Below are 6,954 nucleotides of genomic sequence, written 5' to 3'. Positions count from 1 at the left end.
GAATCCTGGAAGTACGTGAATAGGGCTTGGAGGATGTATGGAAATTCATCAAACAAAGGAGAGCAGAGACCTCCTAAACACAGAGAACGGTATGAACAAAGGCAGAAGAGCACTGGGTATCCCGGGGGACAAAAAGTAGTCCAATTTGACTGGAACACCAAGTGTCTGAAGGGAAGTAGTACAAGAGAAGACTGAAAAAGCAGCCATCATAAGATAAAGGCAGGAAAGGAAGTGTGATGCCAAATTGTGGGAGGCCTTGAATTCCAATCAAAAGAGTCTGAACTTTACTTGGCAGACAATGGAAGCCATCAAAAATCTTGGAGCAGAAGTGTATCTGACCACGGCATAAAGGAGGGTTTGGAAGGAAGAGGGAGGAGCTGGTAGGAAGCTATTACAGTCATCCAAGAAGGTATATTATAAGCTCATAAATTTTGAGCAGGGAGGAACCTCAGAAACCAACTACTCTGACCTCATTATACAGAGGAGAAAACTGAGGCCCAAGGAAGTGAGATGATTTATCCAGAGTTACAGAAATAGTAAATGTAACCACATGTTGATGTTGTCAAGTTGGATTGATTCTATAAAGTGAGGGACTACTCCCTCCTTGCTGGCTCCCACCTTGGGAATGTGGACATAACCGCTCTTTCCCAACTCCTCTTTCCACATGGCCCCCTGAACTTTGGTTTGGAACTCTACCCTTCACTCAACAGTAGACAGATTCCTTTGCAATGGCTTAGAGAAGACAATGTGGGGAGTAAAAATTGCCAAGTTCACTTGCCTCTGAGAAAAGAATCCTTCTGTTCCTTACTAACCAAACCTCCCTCTATCACTTAAATTTCCTTCCTCATGATGACTCATTTAGGGAAATGATCCTGAGTCACAGTGATTTGCTGTTTCTCAACTATTGGGGAGCTTATATAAGTTATTAATAAATCAGAATCAAAGCTTCATTCTCATCCATCTAAAGCCCCTAGGTGGATATGGTACAGAGGGAAACCTTCACTTTCCACCTAGACAATCCTGACACAGTGTCTATTCTTAGCCTCTCTCTGTATACCAGTACCCATTCCAGCTCCCTGCTTAAAGGAACCTCATCCAACCCCTTGTGCTCCCCAGGTGCCCTTAGGAGCTTATCTCCAAAAATGATCAAAAAGAATAACTCAACCAATCAGTATAGTGCATATCCTCATCAATGGAATACAAGAACTCTCTTTCTGCCCAAAGAACTCCATAGCCCCCCATGTATTTCTCTATGCCTGAGAGACATCACAGTCTACAGGTTACACAGTCTACAGGTGGGAAACTGAACCCAAGTCCCCTAGGTTCAGAGTAATGGCTCTTTCTGGATCTCAGTTTACTGGGCCATGTAATAAGGGGGTTGGGTTATGGCACTGCCAAGATCCTTTTCAGCTCTAAGTCTATGAGCCTATAATTAGGAATAAGTCATCCAACAAGTATTTGTTCAGTGTTTACTATGTGTGCTAAAGGTTGAAGATTCAAGGAAAAGCAAAAACATCTTTCAAGTTGCTCATGTAATGCTTTTTCAATTCAACAACTATTTATTAAATCCCTAATAAATTTAATTTTTAATTAATAAAATATTTTCTCTTCTGCTCCCTCTTACTACTACTACCAGGGGAGGGGGAGGGAAATAAAACTCTTGTGACTCTATTTAAGCAAAACACATTCTCACTTTGGCCGTGTCCAAAAGAAATATACCTCCTTTAGCATCCGAGTCCATCTGTTCCGTGCCAGGAATGGACGGCATGCTTCATCATGAGGCCTCTGGAATCATGGTTGGTCCTTGTGTTGATTAGAGTTTTTAAATCTTTCCAAATTTGACAGAATTGTTGTTATTGTATAAATAATTCTTCTGGTTCTGTTGACGTTGCCCCTCTACCAGCTCATTCAAGTCTCCAGTTTTTTTTGCAACAAGTAATTCTCAACCTAATGGAGAAGGCAACAGGAATAAAACTGTTTCTACTCAGAAGACAGTGTAAAGAGAAGGTGATCTCAGAGAGGTATGAAGTGGAGAGAGGATGCTGGAGGACCCAGACGGATGTGAAAAGTAGACACAGATATGTACATTTGGATTAGACATGAAAAAATGGGGGAGTCGGCGTGGGGGAGACAAAAACCAGTGGCTTCTTTATTACATCATGTGATAGAGCCCTTTGGCGGAAATCAGAAGAGGTAAGTTCAGAGGCCACCTCCAGCTTTGTTGTCTGTGTGTCCCCTGGCTGGCTGATCCACTTCTCTGAGACTCAGTTTCCTCATTTGTCAAACTGGTATAACCACTCTTGCCCTTACCTATGTCATGGGGTTGTGGGGAAGAAAGGGTTTTTTGTACAGCAGGACAGAGGTGTTAATCACCTCTTGGGTCCCCAGCCCAAGGCTAGGCTTGTGGGGGTGGTACCATTCACTGGATAATTATGATTTATATAGGAGTCATGCATCTATGGATCATAATGGATGATAATGGAAGACAGCTCTGGAGGAAGATTCTGGAATATTCTGAAAGTTACAGTCTTGACCTTGACCCTAACTTTCTGAGTGCTCTCAGCTAAGTCATTCCTTCTTGGTGTATGTCCCTGGGCAGGTCACTTCATCTCTGACTGCCTCAGTTTCTTCAGTTGTGAAATGGGAATAATAATAGCCCCTACCTCCCCAGGTTGCTGTGAGGATAACATGAGATATTTGCCAAAGAATTCTGCAAACCTTCAAACACCACATACATACTAGCTTTTACTGTAAGTTCTCCCAGTCCCATCCAGCTCTGACAGTCTCTCTTCAAAGGCCCAAATATTCTACACTCTAAGATTCCTGTAGCTCTAACATCCCATGGGCTAAGGTCCCTCCCAACTCTAACCTTCTATATTCTAAACATTCTTAGTTTTTTGCATATTTTCTCCCTCATTAGACTGTGAGTCCTTGAGAGCAGGGGCTGGTTTTTGCCTTTCTTTGCATCCCCAAAGCTTAACACGGTGCCTGCGCATAGTAGGTGCTTAAATGTTTTTTGACTGATTGTTCTAACATCCATCCCAATTCGGACGTTCCATGTCCTAAGGTCCCTCTTAAGTCTATTTTCTAATATTCTACATCCTAAGTTCTGTCTCAGACCTAATGTTCTATGAGGACTATAGTCATTGAAGCAAGTTATTTGTTTCTTGAGGGCAGAAACTATTTCCTTTTTTTTAATCTTTGTATTTCCAGAGCCTGGCACACAGTAAGCACTTAATAAATGCTGGTTGAATATTAATAAATAACTATTAATGGCTGAAGTAAACTAACAAAGCTTTGGGTGGGGACAGGAAGGAGCCTAAAGTCCATCCTTCTCTGAGGACATGAACAATGTTGGAAATTCATTGGTGCAAAAGGCATTTTTTGAGTACCTACTGTGTGCCCAGCCCTACCAGCCTTATTCTCAGAACCCTGGTGGTAGGGAGTGGTGCCTGAGTGATCCAGTCCTGTCCATCTTCCACACAACTGTCTAAAGGATATTCTTAAAGCAGAGGTCTGACCACGCACCTGAGTGGTTCTCTCCCTTACCATAGCAACTCCCTTAAATCCCTAGGTGGTGCCAAAGTGCACAGAGAATCTGAATTCAAATCCAGCCTCAGACACTTCCCAGTTGGGTGACCCTGGGCAAGTCACTGAACCCTGTTTGCCTCAGTTTTCTCACCCATAATATAAACTGGAGAAGGAAATGGGAATCCCCTCCCTAACTGCGCAAGTCTCAACTCAAAGGCTACCTTCCACACAAGGTCCCTTGTGATTCTCACAGGTGGCAGATTCCATCCCCTCAATACATCGTATACACCTTGTGTTTGTGAAATTCCCTGCCTCCCCACCTCCTCTTCCCACCCACAGAATGGAAGCTGCCGAAGGCAAGGATTGTTACCACTTTCTCCCCAGTATCTAGGACTATGCCTAGCCCATAGTAGGTGCTTAACAAATGCCTATTGGATAAAATGGAATTGATGCGAACAAATCATTTATTGAGTACTTAATGAATGCTGGGTTCTGTCTTATGATTTCGGAGACACAAAGACAAGATTAAAAAAAACAATTCCTTCCTTTAAAGAACCCCCAGTCTTGTAGGGGGTCCAAAGAGGCAAACAATGACCGTGCAAGTCAAGAGACACATGCCTGTGCTAAATGGCGAATGAAGTACTCTAGCACATTGGTCTCCACATTTTTTTGATCATGAACCTTTATCAATAAAAACAATTTTTGGACTCATATCCCACAGTATCACCTGTCACTACTGCCTCTGAACCAATGGCAGACTTCCAAGAGGGTACGTTGGGAGCTTTCATAACCCAGAAAGGAGGGAGAATGGAGGCAGGGAGGTTATAAGTAAGTGACTTGCCCAAGGTTACAGCTAAGGTTACAGTAAGGTAGGATTTGATTTCAGATCTTGCTAAGTAATCCAATCCATTTTCCACACTCGAGGCTCCACTCTCTACCTGAGCCACCTAGAGGCCATCACAACTTTGCTGATATGCTCCAAAACTCAATGTGTCAGAGAATCTGTTTGAATATCAGCCCTCCCACTTACTGCCTATGTGACCTCAGACAAGCCATTGAACCCTCTGTCCCCTCATTTAAAGACCACGAGGTTGGACTAGAAGACCTATCTGAGTTCTAAATCTATGGTTTGAAGTCACTTGCCCTGCCTAGACCTCAGTTTCCTCAACTGTAAACTAGGTGACTCCCAGGTCTAAATCTATGCTCTTACTTTCTTCCCATCTCTCCACACCCCAGGCTCCCTCTCCTGGCTTGGTGTTGACAGTCTCCAGTTAGCTAGACAGTCCCAGCTCACTTAATTTACCCTGCTGCCAAGCTGTGCCTGTTTAATCCTGCCAATTGGGGCCAGGGTGTAAATTAATCCTTTGGCCTCTTAATCATCCATGAACACCTTCCAGGTGGCCTCCCATTGTCTGAGGGCCAAAAGCCCTTTCTGAGGAACCCGACATGCCAGAGGAGCCTGCCTAGATCCAACCTTAGGGAAAAGTCCTTAGGAAGGTGGAAGCAGCTCTGAGGAACTCAAAATGGCACCCCTCAAGCAACTGGAGAAATTCCTGGAATACATCATTTGGGGGAAAGAGGAATGTTCTTTAGCCATTAACATATAAGTGTCCGTTGTATATCCAGTCCAACACTGGAGTTTGTAGAATCTAAAGAAGATGTGATTCTTGATGTTCTCTATACACAATATTCCCTCCCTCCACACATTCGCCCAGGCTGTTCCCCCATGTCTGAAGCATATTCCTCATTTTCTTTTCTTGGAATCTCTAACTCCTTTTAACACTTGTCCCAGCAGCCACTTCTTACACGAGGCCTTTCCCAGTTCACTCATTTGTTAAAGTTTCATCTCCCCATGCCCTCCAAAATTATATTATATCTTACTTCATATATATCTTACATTTCTTTATCTGTGTACTTGTTAGGAACCAACCAGTGAACAAACACCTACACACAATTTATTAAACCCCTTATACTCTGCTAATCACCGGCACATAAAGACAGAAATGACATGCTTGTCCTCAAGCAGCTTATATTCTATTGAATATAAACAAACAGAGAAATAAATACAGTTCACAGAAGTCCATCTAGGCCATCCCCAGGGGCAGGGGAGAGGCTGACAAACCATGACATCTGAAAATGCCTTCTGAAGGAAGTGGCTGGTATTTGATCTGAGCTTTGAAGGGAGCTGGAGGTTCCTAGACGAATAGGCATCTTAAAACATAGAACAGGGGATGTCAGGGCTGGGAGGGGCCTCAGAACAGAGGATGTCAGGGCTGGGAGGGACCTGAGAACAGGGATGTCAGAGCTGAAGGGGCCTCAGAACAGGGGATGTCAGGGCTGGGAGGGGCCTTAGGACACAAAACACTTATTAGCTATCTGACCTTAGGCAATCTTCCCAACCTCAGTTTCCTCTTCTGTTCAATGGGATTAACAGTACCTGCACTAGCTACCTGACAGGGCTGGCGTTAGGGTCAGTTGTGATGTAGGCCAAGCATTTTGCAAATCTTAAAGCTGTGCATCAGTCTCTCTGCCCCTCTCACCTCCCTATTACTCTCAGCTATTTTGAAAAACAACCTGAGTGACAAGTAACCAGACAGAAGGTGGGCTGGTTGTGCACTAAGGGAGACTGAGGCACAGTCCAAGGGCAGGCACTGAAGAGCCTGCCTGCCCTGGACTGGGGGTGGGGGGAGACAATTTACAGGAAATTGTGGACAAGAATCTCAAACTATGAGATTGGCTCTGGTCAGCCCCAGACAAAGGAGTCACTGCATCTCATCCAAGGCCTCAGTTCATCCAAGAGTCATCATTTCTGCCTAGATCTTAAACTTAGCTAAGATGAGAGGAGGAAGGGGTTAACCTCTCCTCCATCTCCAGAACGTTGCTCTCTGCTTGTGGTCCTTACCTCCTCTCCCCTTCCCACCTCCCTGATTCCATTCTGCTGCTCAGGGGTCTTTCTGATGGCTCCAAAAGCTCAGTCTCCACCATTCAGATCTGGTGGTGTATCCAAGCAGCCACACACAATCCTATGCATAGTCCCTGGTTTCTGTAGAGACCAGTTTTAACCTTTTATAGCCTGAGTTTTGGTTGCCTAGGAACCCATTTTCCATCTATAACTTTGTTGCTACGGAATGAGCTACCCCCTACAACGTTGTTTCACCTAAAGTTGTGTTTCTCAAGGAGGCTATTAATGACATGAGGCCGAGCATGCCCCAGCAATCTCCTCAGAGAGAGGAGACATGGCAGATGTTTCCCCATTCCTGGAGGTCTTCAAGCAGAAGCAGGATGGTTGTCTGTTGAGGCTGCTGAGGCTATCTACCATGGGAGGGGGGGAAAGGGGACAAGGCCAAGGCTGGACCAGCTGCATCACACACACACACACACACACACACACACACACACACACACACACATACACACACACAC

Source organism: Notamacropus eugenii, chromosome 2 (assembly GCF_028372415.1).
Source record: "Notamacropus eugenii isolate mMacEug1 chromosome 2, mMacEug1.pri_v2, whole genome shotgun sequence".
Classification (NCBI taxonomy): Eukaryota; Metazoa; Chordata; class Mammalia; order Diprotodontia; family Macropodidae; genus Notamacropus; species Notamacropus eugenii.
Note: the sequence above shows the minus strand (reverse complement) of the source record.